General features: G+C 37.5%; 1 long non-coding RNA gene and 1 pseudogene across 1 annotated transcript; one reads left to right on the forward strand and one right to left on the reverse strand.

Annotated features, from left to right (window-relative positions):
* Positions 1–1848: 1848 nt before the first annotated feature.
* Positions 1849–16270, forward strand: LOC120614651 (uncharacterized). Its single transcript, XR_005656034.1, has 2 exons — positions 1849–1932; positions 13731–16270. It is a non-coding gene; the product is annotated as an uncharacterized LOC120614651 (long non-coding RNA).
* A 48-nt stretch (positions 16271–16318) lies between these two features.
* LOC120614702 (cytochrome c-like) overlaps positions 16319–16630 on the reverse strand; it is a 1596-nt pseudogene continuing 1284 nt past the window's right edge.

The raw sequence follows: 16630 nt of genomic DNA on the forward strand, positions 1-16630 counted from the left end.
TTCTACAGTTAAGGCTTTTTTTTATTCTATATAAAAGATTGCTTAGATTCTGATTGGTCTTAGTAAAATGTATTAATATCAAAACATCAGGACAGTTTCATTTATGTGGTTGCCAAATATTATTTTACTCGAGAGAGGGGAGGTAGGCCAGTGGCTTCTCTTCCAGTTAAGTTAAATATGTATTTGAAATAGGAAGACTTCTGGTATCTGGAATGAAATTAGATTAGGCTGCAAGTTAAATTATTGCACTGTTGCTGGTTCCATCAAACTAAGGAGTATTGCTTCTTTTCATGCCTTACATGTATTTGAAAGTGAGTAATTTCCTTAAGGTTTTTAGCATGACAGGAGCAAAATTCTGTTTTTATTTTAACTTCCATCCAGCATGTATATATATTTAACTATGCTGACTTTATGTTTGAAAGGCAGAAATACCCCCAAATTTTTATTCCTGAAGAGTATTTATTGGAATGTGGTTCCGTTTATGCTTTTAGTGAGGAACATTGAAATTGGATAAATGTCCGGTTTATGTTAAATGTTTGTTTTATAATGTTATAAGTTCAACATTCTTAAAAAATTAAGCAAAAGAGGATAGATTAATAGCTAAAGCAGGTGAATTTAGGTAGTACTTTTTAGCAGTTTTGTTAAAAGTAAACATTTTGAGATTAAAAGCATTAAAGTGCTCTTTTCTATTTTTGACTGAGGTAACCATCACTAAATTAAAATTGAGTAACATGACCTAAATTACTATGTTTAATATCTTTGAAAATGTTATTTTTAAGTTCTTTTTATCTAGTAATTCATGGCTTATTAATCAAGTGCTGCTTATAACTCATTTTTTTCCTAGATATTTATTACAAGAGCTGTTTGAGAAATGTAAAATTCTATACAGAAGTCTTAAAATCAACTTAAGAGAAACCTGAATGTCGGTGATGGTTTCTAGCAGATAACTCTTGTATATTGGACTTGAATTATTATAATTTGGATGAACTGGAGCTCACAGTACAGTAAATTCTGCTGTATGCACATCTGTGTTCTAAATATCACTGTGCTGTGCATAATTGGGGAATAAAAAAGCCTTAAGGTTTATGGGGAAAACAGGGTTAGAGACACAACACCAAAACTTTAACCATTATACACTTCAGAATAAAAATAGGAACCTAATAAAAAGAGCACAGTTTTCCACATAGTTAAATGGTTAATAAATCTATAAATATTACAATAAATATGGCCTTAAAAAAGACCTGAAGGATGCCTGTGGAAGTGGATGTTGGCAGAGTTGTGCCTTGTGAGTTGCTGTGAAGGTGGAAGGAAGGGCTGCTGAGATCAGAGGGCAGGTTGTGACACCAGATTTAGGTGAGTTTAATTCAGCCCCGGCAGTGAACTGAGGATCTTGTGGTGTGAGTGAGTGTGTGAGTGAGTGAGGAGTGAGTGAGTGTGTGTGTGTGTGTGTGTGTGTGTGTTTCTGCATAGCTCAGTTCAGCTAGGGTGCAGTTTTTGACATTTCACCTAATGTTTCTTCTGCATGAAATCGTGCCTAAACACTGAAATTGCATTTTGCTCATATTGTCCCCCAGTGTATCAATCTCCTGCAACAAATTTTGTTTTCCATATAATCGTTATATTAAAACTAATTATTTAGAGATGGAGAATGAGTGACTGGCTAGTCACCATTTTTTTTTTTTTTTAACTTTCGAAAAATACCTTTTATACTTTTACATGATTGGTAAGAATTAAGGACATGAAGGATATAAAATTTTCTTTCCCCTTACCAGATCTGAAAGTATCTCAATTGAACATGTGAGCACCGATTCAAAGAATTATGTGTTTTGTTTAAATCTAGTGTATGAGAAATGTTATGCCCTACAATCCTGCCCTCTCCCCACAAAAAGGGGAAAAAAAGAGGAAAGTTAAGGATAACCATTATTTCCTGAGGTAAGTGGGCATAGCCATTATGTCATTTTCATTGATTTTTGCTTATTAACTCTTGGTTTGTACTTCATTTGGTTGACTTTTGAGTGTATACCAGGTTTTCAGAGTTTACTACTTTCTAAAATTTTACATGTCATAGCACTAAATATGGTAAGTGTTTTAAGTACTTAAATACCTTTACAAATCAGAAAATATAAATGCAACTTATTTACTAGTTCATTTTGATATCAACAGATAAACTTACTAAGAAATGAACAGTAAAGAAATAATAATGGGTCCACTTTAGTGTCAGGTTGTAGTTGTTATACAGTATGAGGTCTTTGACTCAGGTCATTCATTCCTAATTTATGTGTTCCAAGCTTGTTTGTAACCTAGTACGGGGAAGCATTTCAGAAACAGCGTTGAACCTGGTGATTAGGACACCAGGCTGCTATCTAAACCCTGTTAAATCCAGGATGTAACCAAAGTGTAGCATTGTGTGGATAGTGTGTTGAATTTATATATCATGGGTGCTTTTAGAGGCTACACACTCAAGAGTCCAAACTTAGATTGCCAGGAGCGTATCTCCTAGTTCCGATGGGTGTGTTCTGAGAGTTCTATCTGCTATTAAGCAGTGGGGCTTATCTTATTCGAACCCTCAGAATACCCATTCTAGGCCAGTTTGTTCTCTTCGTGGGTTTTTTTTTTTTTTGAAACTTCCAGAGATGAATCTACCTGTCTTGATCCTCCATTTTCACAGCTTACAGCTTCATTTTCTCTTTACCTCACCCATCAGAGGACTGAAAAAGTCTCAGCTCCTCCCTTTCTCATCCCAAAGAAACTTTTTTGTGGTTTTCCAACTATAGTGGGAAGCACCAAGGCTGGACTGAAATAGATACAAGCCCCAGGCAAGCTAATTTGATGTCTATTCAACATGACGATCTTTAAATTTGTTGGCCTGTATTTCAGAGAGGCCACAACTTTGTACACTCACTCAGGCATCCGAGGCCCGGTACCCATCCTTAGAAGGTAGTTTAACCACCATCTGCCGTTAGCGCCTGGCCCTTGATGAGGAGGAGGAGAGGAGGAGGGGATGGTCTGTCTCCTCATCCCCAAGCACCTTACCAAACCATCTTTCCCTATAGTACCCTTTTTGTAGCTTTCAAAGTAAAGACAGTATTTTTATTTCCTTATGATTCCTGCAGTTTCAGGGCATGTTAAATTTTAATTCAGCTCCAGGAAGCATCAAGGTAAACTAGTTTCCATGTTTGCCCTTTCTTGCTTTCATTCATACTTGGAGAAAATGACAGGTGTACAAAAGAATAAAATAAACAATGAGGAAAAAAATGCCTTTTTTCTTCTTGACATTTAAGAGTTGGGGGAAGAGTCTGGTGAAAAAGGGATGATCTTCCCTGTTTCCCTCAGAATGTCCTTCAGTCTACGGACAAAAGGCAGGCGTGGGGTGGGATCTCAAAAGAAAGGCTGGGGAGGAGAGATTCATATAGCCTAAGAGAAGCCTTTTTTTCCTGGATGTGGTCAGTTCTTAGGGAGTACAGTGATGTAGCACCTCCAGACTTTGGAAGTAAAGGAAATAAAATTAGTCCCTGCAATTCAAACTGAAAAAATACAGAATGAACCACAGTAGAAAAATAAGCACCTTAAATAAGTGGAGGTTAGAAACTGGTGGCTCAGTCAGATCCAGCCGACGTTTTAGTTCACCTGCACGGAGTTAATTTTTTTTGGGGGGGGTGGGAATGTTATATATGACTGGGTGATTTCCCATGAAAAATACAGATTTTTGGCTTTTGGGAGAAAATCAGATGATCTAACAATGTAACCAAGGATATGGCATGATGTGGCAGTAGACTCTAGAGCAGATTCCCCCGTGATCCCTTCCAGATCATATTCATGCCTTTTTTTAATCTCTACTCTCTCAATGTGGGCAGCACTTGTAACTTGCTGGTAACCAATAGACTGTGGAAAAGTGATGGAAGTTGCTCCTGTGATTATGTTATGTAAGACGCCCTCTTGCTAGTAGACTGAGTTTAGACCCCTCCTGAGTCGAGTCTACAGGTGAGAGCCCAGCTGTGTTCACCATCTCATGTGCAGCTTTGAAGAGGACCCAGCTAAGCCGTGCCCAGGCTCCTCACTGTGAGATTGTATATGACTATTGTCTGAAGCTACTAAATGTGTAGTACTGTGTTACTTAGTAATGGAAAACATACAGCCTGGGAAAGGGGCGGGCAGTGTGGAAGTCTATCAAAAAGGGATCTCCTTTGAAGAGAATCTTGGCCAGTGTGTTTTAAGTATCCTTGCCAATATACAAACTGTTCTCCAGTTGGTAATGCATAAGGCTTTGGTTCAAATTAGTTTAACTGCCCTTGTTTTGGTTTTATGCTCACGAAACAACTTGTTGGTTATTATTTGCCACCTGTACAAATTTACTTCAGGGAGTGGCAGTTCAGGTCCATCTGACTTTTGAAGATGAGCTCTGATGGTTTGTGGAATTTGTTTAGCTAGCCGAGTACAGGCTCCTGGAACATGGTTGAAATTGGCCTCATCCTTCTACCTGGGGTCCTGTTGGCTGTGGTTTTAATTAAATGCTATGTGAGACATTAAACAGACTGATCTTAGCCTCTGTCAGATGGATTAATCAGAGTGATTGATAGAATGATGTATTCATGAAAATTTGCCCCAAACCAAGGTGATATAGAAGGGAAGGGTAGAAATTGTTGAGAGAGATTCTCCATAGCTCTTTTGTGTTTCTGCATTTCTAGCAAGCAGAGGCACTGACTGCTTTTTCTAGACTATCTTTTGAAGGATGTTTATATAGTGAACAGTCTTGGAAAATAGAGATGCCGTCTCCCTTTGGAGCAAAAGGCAGGCAGGCTTACCAATATAAAAGATTGGAGTTCCCTAAATTCAGGGTTCCTCTTGTTTTTGTGATTCACTGAATGTGCAGATATCACCTGACCTTCTTATCTACCTGTGTTCAGGGAACTGGCATGAGAAAATGCTGATGTTATGGCTACTGTGAATGCTGTAAATAATGTAGTTCTTTGAGACCTAACCATCTTGTGTCTTCTGTCAGCATTCACGAATGGTGTAGGCTAACTTGCTGGCTTGCAAGTAAGGGAAAAATCTCAGAGCCTTCATAGGGCTGACAGTTGTTTTCGATGATAATAAAGTCAAGATGTTTCTTGGAGAATAGAAATTAATCCATTCATGATTAAACGTTTTCCAAAATGGTTAGTCCCCGGAAACAAAGATTTTTATTTGTTTGGTTAGATAAAATTGCTCCATTTCTTTCTAAAGCCTGCTGTATCAGTGAGTAAATCTTCTTAGGAGCGAGGTTATCTGGGGCAGTCGCATCTTCTGCACTAGCTCATTGCATTAATTCTCCTGGGCTTCATCTATAAAATGAGAGAATTATATCTCTTAAGATCCATTCACGTTACAGTATCTCCTGGTGATATACAAAACAGCATCACTTTATTTATTTAACAAGTACTTTGCTCTTACTATGGGACACATACTACCCTAAGTACTTTCCAAATAACTCATTTAATCAGGGTGATGTTTTTTTTAGGTGAAGAAACGGAGGCAGAGATTTTAGTAATTTGCTCCAGGTCATTCAGCTAGAAAGTGGCATAGCTGGGTTTCAAACCTAGGTAAAGTTTGTACTCTCATCCACCATGCTGTGCCGCCCATAGCTTGTCATTGAAAAATTGGTTCACTCTCTACCGTGTGAGAACTCTGGAGGCCACATGGGAGAATGAGGCAAACGCCTACTCTCCAAAATCCTCATGCTAAGGGAGAATTTCATACTTGCATGTGTGTGTCTATCCCCCACAGAAGGACGCCAAGGTAAACATTTGTATGTGAGAATACCTGGTTAGAATGTAAAAGTATGCATTTTCAGGTGAAGTAATTGGTTCTAGGTTTTTAACGAGCTTATTTACGATCGTTTGAAGAAACCTTGGCATTTTAATCTAGTGGTGGTGAACTAGAGGAGACTCCTTCAGGGAACTGGAGACATTGACCAGAGGCTTGTACCTATTTGACACCTGAGATTAATAAAATTACATATAGAAATTAAAATAGTTATACCAAATAATTTTCCTTAAAAGTTTTTAGTCAACCCAGATCTTCTTTATGCTAATAGAGCTTCTTAAGGATAATAAATGGAATCTTTTTTTTATCTTATATCTATATTGTCCCTAGAACAATATTTTTTTCACTGTATTCACTTAATAAGTGTTGAGTGATCAATTCAGTGTATGCACGATGATGCTCCAGAGAGCTCTGTGTCTGTCAGGGCCCTGGCAGGAAGCAGAGTTAACACTCAGGAGGTTCAACTGAACAGGCTTTCATGAAAGAACTACTTACTGAAGACTAAGGAGGCAGACAAGGGATGTTGAAGCGTCCTCTGCTGTCACGACTGCTAGACCAAAGGGGCAGCTGGAGTGACAGCAAGTGCGTGGAGCCCAGTGGGAGCTGACTTTATGGAGGAGGGACAGGCTGACAGAGCTGTGACTAGCACAGCAGGCTGGAAAGAGGGACAAAAGGATAAATATCTCTGTCTCCTGCTGCCCTCTGAACTCCTGCCAGTCCTATTATTGGATGAACTAAATAATGGGGAACGTCTCTAAGGGTAGGGGGACAAATGGAAAATAGCCAGCATGCTAGAACCGTATCTGGACCTGTCTTAGTTCATTCAGGCTGCTATCACAGAACACCATAGACTGGTTGCCTTATAAACAACAAAGTTATTTCTCAAAGCTCCGGAGGCTGGGAAGTCCAAGATCAAGCTGCTGGCAGATCCAGTGTCTGGTGAGAACCCACTTCCTGGTTTGTAGTTGGCCACCTTCTCACTATAACCTCCCATGGCAGAAGGAAAGGGTTAGGCAACTCTTTGGAGTCTCTTTTACAGGGACACTGATCCCATTTCCGAGGGCTCTGCTCATATAACCTAATCACCTCTCAAAGGCCCTTCCACTTAATACCATCTCATTAGAGATTAGGATTTCAACATAAATTTTGAGGAGACACACACATTTGGATTGAAGCATGAATTGTCAATTAATGCAATTTGATTCACCATTTGAAAAATATTAAACTTTTCCTCTATCAATTCTATTATCATGCATATTTTATGAAAAACCAATGTGTTCTAGGTAAGTGTTTTCCAGTTAATTGTTTAATATTAATGCTAAGAATTTACATAAAGTACTGAATTTAAATTATCAGTAGGTGGTGCTGCTGAGATTAAATCCTGAAAAATCTAAAATAGACTTTTGACGATTATATAGGATTTAGACAGATTATTTGGGAAAGACAGAACAGTCAATTTCTGATTCATTTTTTTTTTCATGACAGCCATAAAGCATGGTCTTTAAAATTTTGATTTACTTAATAAGTGAAATATTCTAAATTTGCCCAATAATCAAAGGAGCAGCAACTGATGTATCTCCATAGCATCTGAAGGAGGGGCATGTTATAGAACATTTTATTGACAATTTCCTGACATGCTGTACTGGGAAGGTAGCTATTGCCTTCTTGTTCTCATTTACTTTTAGAGATATAAGCAATAAGTCACGTGTATCAAGATTTTACAAATGATTCTATTTCCGGGAGAACTACATGCAAGGAACTTCACAGCTTTATCTTCTGGGAGCATGATCTCATGAGAAATAAGAGCAATGATTTGGTGATTCCATGAGGTGCCATTTTCCTGTCATCCCTCAGGAAACTGGGAGTACTACAGGCTTCACCAATTGGAATAGGCTCATAAAAATGGAGTTTAAAAATGTCCAACTGGCTTGGATTTTCATGACGGTAGTCTTCTATTCCCCAAATGACATCACAGGGATGCTTGGTAAAATACAGATCTCCGGGCCATTTGCCTGGAAATTCTGTTGGTTGATCTGGGGCAGGACTGGAAAGCTGTGATTTAACAAGTGCCCTAAGTGATCCACGCAGTCACAGTATTTTGGGAACACTGATACTATGCAACTTCCTTTTGATCTGTTTTCTTATACACTTGGCCCGAAGCTTCACAAAAATTCTGGGGTGACAGTCATCTTAGAAAAGCTGAAGAAAGCTATGGGCCCTCTCCCCAGAAAAGTGCTTTTACCTGGAGTTTCACATGTAATTTCAGAGGTCCCTTAGAATCCTGTTTTATGAACCCCTATCAGTTTAAAACTCCCCAGGCTAGATTTCAAGGCTTCCCATAATCTTGGTCCATCCTGCTGACTGAGCCTTTGCCCCATTATTCCCATCATAGGAGCTATGAAAATGAACAGATTTTGCCAGTTATATTCCTGGACACATGGAAAAAGTAAAACCAAAGAACCCACATGGTTTCCTTAATGCCTATGTGAGTTCTTAAAAACAAGGAATATAATGAATTAAGGAAATGCTCTAGGCAGGATTTCTTGGTTTGCAGTCATTGGGATCTTCCAGGAAAAAAAAATTCCAGTAGACTGTTGATCTGTCAAGGTATAGAATTGATTTCTTGTGTTCTCAAAGACAAGCTTCTTGTTTAGAGTGTAATTCTACGGCCATGTCATACTTTAGTAACAGTCATTCTGGTAGTACAGTGGTGAAGCATGGGAACCCATCGGATTTCTCCAGATTTTTTTTCTTTTCCTTTTCTTTTCTTTCTTTCTTTTTCTTTTCTTTTCTTTTTTTTTTTTTTTTTTTTTTTACCCAAACATCCTTCAGCATCAGGAGGCCTGGATTCTACCAGGAGTTACAGTAAAGTCACTCAAAGGTTTTTAATTATTGAGACTAACAGCTTTGTTAGTAGTCTGAATCAATTTAACAGCAGTCTGATACTAAGTTCAAATTATTATAATTACAGAGGAAGGTCATGTAGTTTCATTTAAATACCTTAGGGCAGATCCTAAATAGATGTTAAAAATAGAAATTATTTGGGCCATTACCTCTGTGGGGGTGATTTTTGTTTACTTCTATATTATGATAATGTCTAGCTATTGGTTTGTCCAAGCTTAAGTAATAAAGGAAAAACAACATAACTCACTAAATGGCAAGATACAGTTTTTAAAAACATGCAGTTTTAAGATGTAAACATAATTCTTTATATGCACGGAGTTTTCATTTCTTTTAAATCCCATTGTCTCATTTTACAAATAGCATAAAGTTGAAAATGAAATTCGGCAGATGGGATTTACTGGTGACTAAGTGGATAGGAAAGAGTGAGCACGACAGGCCTGACTGTGGTCCTTTGAGAGTCCTGTTTACAAGGTTGGCCCTTGGCTGGCATTTGGGAGCTTGGATTTTGGGAGGGTTCCCACCATTCCCAGAACTGCTAAGAGTGGCTCACCGCGCCCAAACTATTTGTACAAACGATGTGGTTTATGCTGAACACCTGCTTTCCTTCTGGGAGTCTGGAATTTGCCTACATGCCAGGCAAAGAGTACCTACATGATCAGCCCCCAGTAAAAGCCCCAGGCATTAAGTCGGATGAGCTTCCCTGGTTGGCAACATCTTCCACACGGTGTCAACAGTTTGTTGCTAGGGGAATTGTTCAATTCATCCTGTGTCTCCACGCTCATTTCCCCTGGACTTGACCCCACGTGCCTTCTCCCTTTGCTGATTTTGTGTTGAGTTCTTTCGGCATAATAAGTCATAGCCATGTGTACAGTGTGCCGGACCCTGTGAGTCCTACGAATCATTAAAACTGGAGGTAATATTAGAGTCTCTGCAGCACAGCAAGATACTGTCACTGCTTTCAAGGATGTCGTACTGTGTGAGGAAATAAAACATGTACATTTAAAAGTATAGCACAAGGTAGATTTTAGTACTAAGTACTATAAGAAGAAATAGGAGCTAATATTGCTTGCAACTGGGATATACATATAGTGTAGTCATTTCACTGTTTGGAACAAAAGGTTTTCCCCAGCTTTATTGAAATAATAATTCATATATAGAAATTGCACACAATATATGTAATTATGTAAGTTTGGACATGTGCATGCACTCATGTTAACATCATCACAATCAAGGTATTCGTGTGTTTTATTTTTGATGTAAGAACATCTAACATGAGATCTAGCCTCTTAACATATTAAGTGTACAATACTTTATTGTTAACTGTTGGACACTGCTGTGGCACACTATAGCAGATCTCTGGAACTTACTCATCTTGTATAACTGTAACTTTATATCCACTCCTGTAAGAAGAATATGCAGTATTTGTCCTGTGACTGATTTACTTCACTTAGCATGTCTTCTAGGTCCATCCACGTTGTTGCAAGTGGTAGGATTTCCTTTTTTTTTTAAAGATTAGTATTCTATTGTATGTATATGCCATAATTTCTATTAACAGACATGGGTTATTTTCACATCTTGGCTGTTGTGAATAATGTTGCAGTGAACATGGAAGTATTTCTTTAAGATCCTGATTTCAATCTATTTGGGTATATAACCAGAAGTGGGGTAGCTAGATCATATGATGGTTCTATTTTTAATATTTTGAGGAACCGCAATACAGTTTTTCTTAGCAGCTGTACCATTTTACATTCCCAGAAACAGTGTACAGAGGTTCCACTTTCTCCATATCCACCCTAACCAACATATATATACACATATATACATATGTATATGTATATATATGCACACACACATAAAAATATATGTATATATAAAATAGCCATTCTAACACGTGTTGTCCCGTTCCACATTTTAAGGGAAAAGATTTCATTTTTTCACGATTAAGTATGATGTTAGTTATGGGCTTTTCATATATGGTTTTTGTTGAGTTGAGGTAAGTTCCTTCTATGCTTTTTTGGGGTTTGGGGGAATATCATGAAAAGGTGCCGAATTTCATCAAATGCTTTTTTCCTGTGTTTATTGAAATAATCGTGTGATTTTTGCTTTTCATTCTTTATTATGAGGTGCCACATTGAATGATTTGTGTATGTTGAACCATCCTTACATCCCAGAGATAAATCCCACTTGTTCATGGTATACGATCCTTTCAATGTGCTATTGAATTAAGTTTGCTAATATTTTGTTGAGGATTTTTACATCCATGGTCATCAGAGATATTGGCCTGTGGTTTTCTTTTCTTTTGTTTTTGTCTGATGTTGATAGGGTGATGCTGGCTTCAAAAAATGAATTTGGAGGTATTCCTCCTTCTGTTTTTGGAAGGAGTTTAAGAAGAATTGGTATTAATCTTTAAATGTTTGATAGAATTCACCTATGAGACTATCTGATCCTGGACTTTTCTTTGTTGAGAGGTTTTTGATTATCGATTCAATCTCATTATCTGTTATCGATCTGTTCAGTCTATTCTTGATTTAGTCTTGGTAGCTTTTATGTTTCTGGGAATTTATCTGTTTCTTCTAAGTTGTCCAATTTGTTGATGTATAATTGTTCATAATAGTCCCTTATGATCTTTTTTATTTCTGTAGCATCAATCAGAATATTTCCTTTCTCACTTCTAAATTTATTTGAGTCTTCTTTTTTTTCATAGTAAATCAGGCTAAGGGTTTGTCAACTTTGTCTTTTTTAAAAAAATAACATTTTTATCAGCTTTTAATATTTTTCTGTCTTTTATTTCATCTGTTTCTTCCCTTATCTTTATTATATCTTCTACTAACTTTGGGCTTATTTGTTCTTTTTCTAGTTACTCGAGGTATAAAGTTAAGTTATATTTGAGATCTTTTTTTTAATGTAATTGTTTATCACTATAAGCTCACCTCTTACTGTTTTTTTTTTTTTTGCTGTATCCCACAAACTTTGGTATATTGTGTTTTTGTTTTTAGTTGTCTTAAGATATTTTTAAGATCTCTTTTGATTCTTGTATTTGAGTATTATATATTTTTTATCTAGACTAGATTCTTGAGCACAGAGAATGAGCTTTTTTTTTTCTTCAAGAAACTTTACCTGAACCTGTAGGTTGACCATATGCCTCTCCTCTTTGCTCCCATAATGACTTGCGCATCCATCTCTCATTGTGTTTCTATTGAAATTACTAATCGAAATATATGTCACTTCAACTAGACTGTAAGCCTGTAAGGACAGAGAGCATGTCTTGGACATTTTTTTTTTTTACCCCAGCATTAGCATAATAGCTATTATAGAGAGTCCAGTCAGTTCATTTGTGAACTCATTCTTTCAGTCAGCAAATATTTATTGCAATCTTACTATATGCCAAGCAGTAGTCTAGGTACGAGTATATAACAGAAATCAAATTTGATAAAAAAATTCCTGCCCTAAAGAAACTTATATTCTAGTTGGGGGAGCAGACAATAAATGTAATAAGTCAAATAAGCATTATATTATTAAGTAATAAGAGGAAAAATAAAGCAGAGAGAGGATAGGAAATTGAGGAGAGGGATATGTTGAAGTTTTGGATAAGCAGTCTCACTGAGCAAGTATCATTACATAAAGACGTAAAGAAAGTGAGGTAGTCGGCTGTTTGGGTATCTGGGGGACAGATCAGCAAGGGCAAAGGTTGGGGCAAAGAATGTGTGTTGGAAAGTGTTTTCGAAGAATGTTGAGGATGACAATGAGAGTGAGGGTATTAGGACATTAATTTGGAAAGAGGTGGCGGGGAGGCGGGGGATTGTGTAGGATCTTGGAAATTCTGGTAAAGCCTTGGGCTTTTACTCTAAAGGAAATGGGAAGCCACTGGGGCTCTTTTAACAAAGAAGAGATAAGTTCACTTACTCGTGAAATGTTTGTGGAACTGAATGGGCCAAACATAATACATCTTTTAAAATACCCACTTAAAAACCGTAATTAAAGCAAAACCTGCACCACCCAGTGGAGTTAGGGAGTACTGCATTTAGGTAAACCACTTGGAAATTTTATTTTAACCAAAATAACTGGATAGTTGTCATTTTTATGTGCTTTGTTAGGATGTGGGCATGACTAATAACATTGTTTTCAAGTTATTTTATCTTAGGTAAGGGAAAATTGAAGAGCTGCAAACATTAAGTTAACAGTGAAGATTTGGGCAATTTAGGTTAAATCATTTTTTAACCTAAATTGTGAACTTTGAGATGAATATACATTAATTAATTAAGACTGCATCTACATTTAAATTGATTTTATTTCTTTGCTTAAATTTGTTACTTTGGAATATTTAAAGGCCAATTCAGATTATTGTAATTTCTTCAAAGTAAAATCTGAGAATCGTTGCAAAGAATGAAGCGACTTTCTCTTTTCTTTAATATTCTATTTTTTATAAGATTTTTTTTTGAGCCAAATCAATGACAATGCCGGGAAGTGAGAGCTTCCTTTAACATTCCATTTCTAATTCTTAACTCTCATTCATAAATCACTATACACAATTTATGTGATGGCTATGTGATGGGGTGCGAAGCCTTTCTTTTTCTTTTTATTCCTTTCCTTTTCTTTCTTTCATTTTGAGATCTGGACAATGATAATAGAAAAACAAATTACAAGGGAGCATCATTTTTAAAAATAGGACATTCTCTATATTTTGTTAACTTCAAGAACAGAGTCACTAGAAAAATAACAGATGTTAAAAGGGTTTCAAAAATGAAATGTTTGCTCTTACAAAGTTGTTTATTTAATAGCCAGAGAGGCAAAATTATACTTTTCCCCATAATACAAATTTAGTGTAGTCTGGACTATGATAACATAACATTGGTAAAAGGGGCACATATCAGATGGTGACATAATCTTATGAATTCACTTTAAATGATTTATTTGGTGACACCTGCTTATGAGAATCGGTAATGTATTTTGGAAATACATACATATTAAAAATTATAAGTATTCAGTAGATTAGGCCCGGGGACATACTTTCACCTGTTTTCTAGGTTCTCCATAGATCCAGCTTGATCCGCAGAGCAGTTTCCCTGTCACCAGCTCCTGCCTTTTCCTGCATCAACCCCATACGATCACAGGAAACAAACCACAGATATGTCAGAACTTCCCTGGCAGTTTGCACATTTTGTTTCACAGACTACACCGAAAACAATGAACAAACCTTGAGATTACAAATGATCTTACTAACAATATAAGAGACTTTCAATTTCGACTTCCTGCCTCCAGGAAGGAAATGACAGTTGGAAGAGTGGAGAACAGGTGTTACCCTGGACAGCATGATATCTTCTGCTTACTAAAATAAAAAACATTGCATCAACACTGCAGCATGGAAGTGATTCTAACCACAAGACTCAGTCTTTCCACTACGGACCCAGCTTCAGAAAACCAAATCTGTTTCCTGCTAGGAAGTTGTTAAACCCAGCATTAAAGACATACCAAGGGGCACAGTTCTTTGAAGCAGTCTTGGATGAATCCAAGTAAAGAATTTGGGTGGTTTGAACATGCCCTCCTCCATGTCCTTCCAATTAATGGCAGTCCAATTGTGTGGCAGATGTGTCAGGGGACTTACAAGGGAAGGAGTCAGGATTGGCATAAACTGGTCTTAGCTGAAGGGTAGGTCATTTTAAACTCCCTCTCATTTCCCTTTGTCTTTTTCTCCAAGTCCAGAGTCTGGCGTTGTTTCTTCCCAGTAGCTTAATGGTGGTGTAATGACATTTCTTTCTTTGTCAAACTGGCTAATTCCTCTATCTCTCGTGAAGGATCCTTTCCTGCCTCCCAATCTTTTGGGAGGGAAAATGTAGACAAATGACACTCTAGAAGGGCTGAGGACTCTGAAATAATTGAAGACTTTGCCTGGGACCCAACAACTACCAGACAGGCTTCCCCAGCCTCTTTCATTAGTGGTTCGATTTATTATGGAATATACCTTTTTGAGGGCACATGGATTGGAAAAGGTTGGGAAAGATATTGTAACACTAGGACCTCTGAAGTCTTTGTGAGTGCTTGCAAAGGGGCTTAGCCTTTTCCTGACATGCATGACGAGATGAAGAAACTGCAGTCCCAGGGCCTATGTCTTTTCTGGCTGTGGAGGAGGGAGACGTGAGGGCTATAAGTGGGACCATGCAAGGAAGTGGAAGCTTGCGGGTTGAGTGGACAGATTATTGGGACAGGTAGTACGTGATTTCTCCTGAAAGGCCAGCATTCCTTTGGAATAAAAGATGAATCGGCCATTATCAGAGCCTAGCACATTTTTCCTGCTGCCCACCACTTCTCTTACCTTTCATCTGTCTATTCATTCCTCCCACAGATATGTATCATGTGGTAGGCACTGAGCTGAGACATGATACAAAGATGAAAGCAGATGTTCTCTGCCTTCAGGGAGCTTCCGGTTTTGTAGGGGTACCCAATGTACCAGCACCATAGGGTGGGAAGTGCTGCACTAGAAGTCTGAACGAATACAGAAGTATTCAAAAGGTGTTTTGATGCAACAGAGGAACTGCTCACTTTTGCTGGGTTCGGGGAGGAGAGTAAGAAAAGGATTCACGCAGGACTTAAACTGAGGGTGGGAGGATAAAGGCTATACTTTTTCACGTTCTCCTGTAAGATCAGGAGAAGGCAGTCAAATTCAACCCAAGATGCCCAGCCAGGAAGCAGTTAACCAAGGCTTGTCCCTGTCTTCTGTTTGCCTCTTGGCTTTGTCACTGTTCTTTAGTATCCCCTTAAAGGGATAAGTGGAAGGGGAATTTATTTTGCTTCTGCTGAGAGGTGAGGAAAAACAAGTTAGTGGAAGAAAAAAAAAAAATAGAGCACAAAATTTTATTAAGCTGGAATTGCTTTGTTTAATTGATTTTTTTCGTCTAAAATTATTTTCTAGTTTTTTAGCTTGTGAAAGTTTTACAACTGCAAATATTAATAAGTAAAAGTATTGTATCTAGTATATAATTTGTATCTACTATCTTTTTTTGAGAAGTGTTAAGTATTCTTTATTTGATATTATGTACATAAATCATACTAAAATGCCATTCATTACATAAAAGGCAACAGTATAGATACAGGGAATTTTAATTAAATTGATACAGTTAGGACCAAAAAGATAAAGTGGACATCGCCACCTTACCTTCAGCCCTTGCCTTTTAACAGGCTAATGAACACAACTTGAAACATAAGCAAGTCTTGCTGTTCTATGAGACAATGAGGGGTTTTCCTCAGTATTTAAACATATTACTATAACCAGTTTTAGAAATATGAATATAAATATAAAGCCGAGCTACAGGTTTTGAGATGGCATTCACCACTTCTGTGAAAAGTTAAACATTACTAATCACGTCTGGTCCTATCTTTGGAAGAGGAAAACAATGGTGGCACTTGGCGAACTGAAATTACCATCAAAGTACAAAAAGCTGATCATATTCATTTAACCATAAGCCTAGCTTTTTAAAATCAGGACTGTTCAAAGGAGATGTTCTATCAGCCATTCATGATCTGAATTCTGGTATATGAGATCAATTTAAATATGGTACACATAAAAAAATGTCATGAGACATTTCTGTTTTGTAATAAATAAGGCAGTGGCCAACTATTACTCCTTAGTAGCTTTTTGGAGATAAGCCATCAAGTTTGCCCTTTTTCCTGTCTTCTTAATGCTGGCGAAGATCCTTTTTGTTTCAGAGATGTATTTCTTGGGATTCTCCAAATACTCTGGGGTCATCAGTATCTCTTCTCCCCAGGTGATGTCTTTGTTCTTATTGCCATTTCTGCAGGAAAATCCGGGGCCTGACCTGTCTTTCACTCACATAAGCCCTGGAAATTTGGCCGTCTTGCGCTTGCCTCTCTTTTTCCATAGTATGGCACTGAGCACACTTCTGAACAAAAATCTTTCCCTCCTCAACAT

The sequence above is a fragment of the Pteropus medius genome, unplaced genomic scaffold, assembly GCF_902729225.1.
Source record: "Pteropus medius unplaced genomic scaffold, Ma_sr-lr_union100, whole genome shotgun sequence".
In the NCBI taxonomy this organism is placed as follows: Eukaryota; Metazoa; Chordata; class Mammalia; order Chiroptera; family Pteropodidae; genus Pteropus; species Pteropus medius.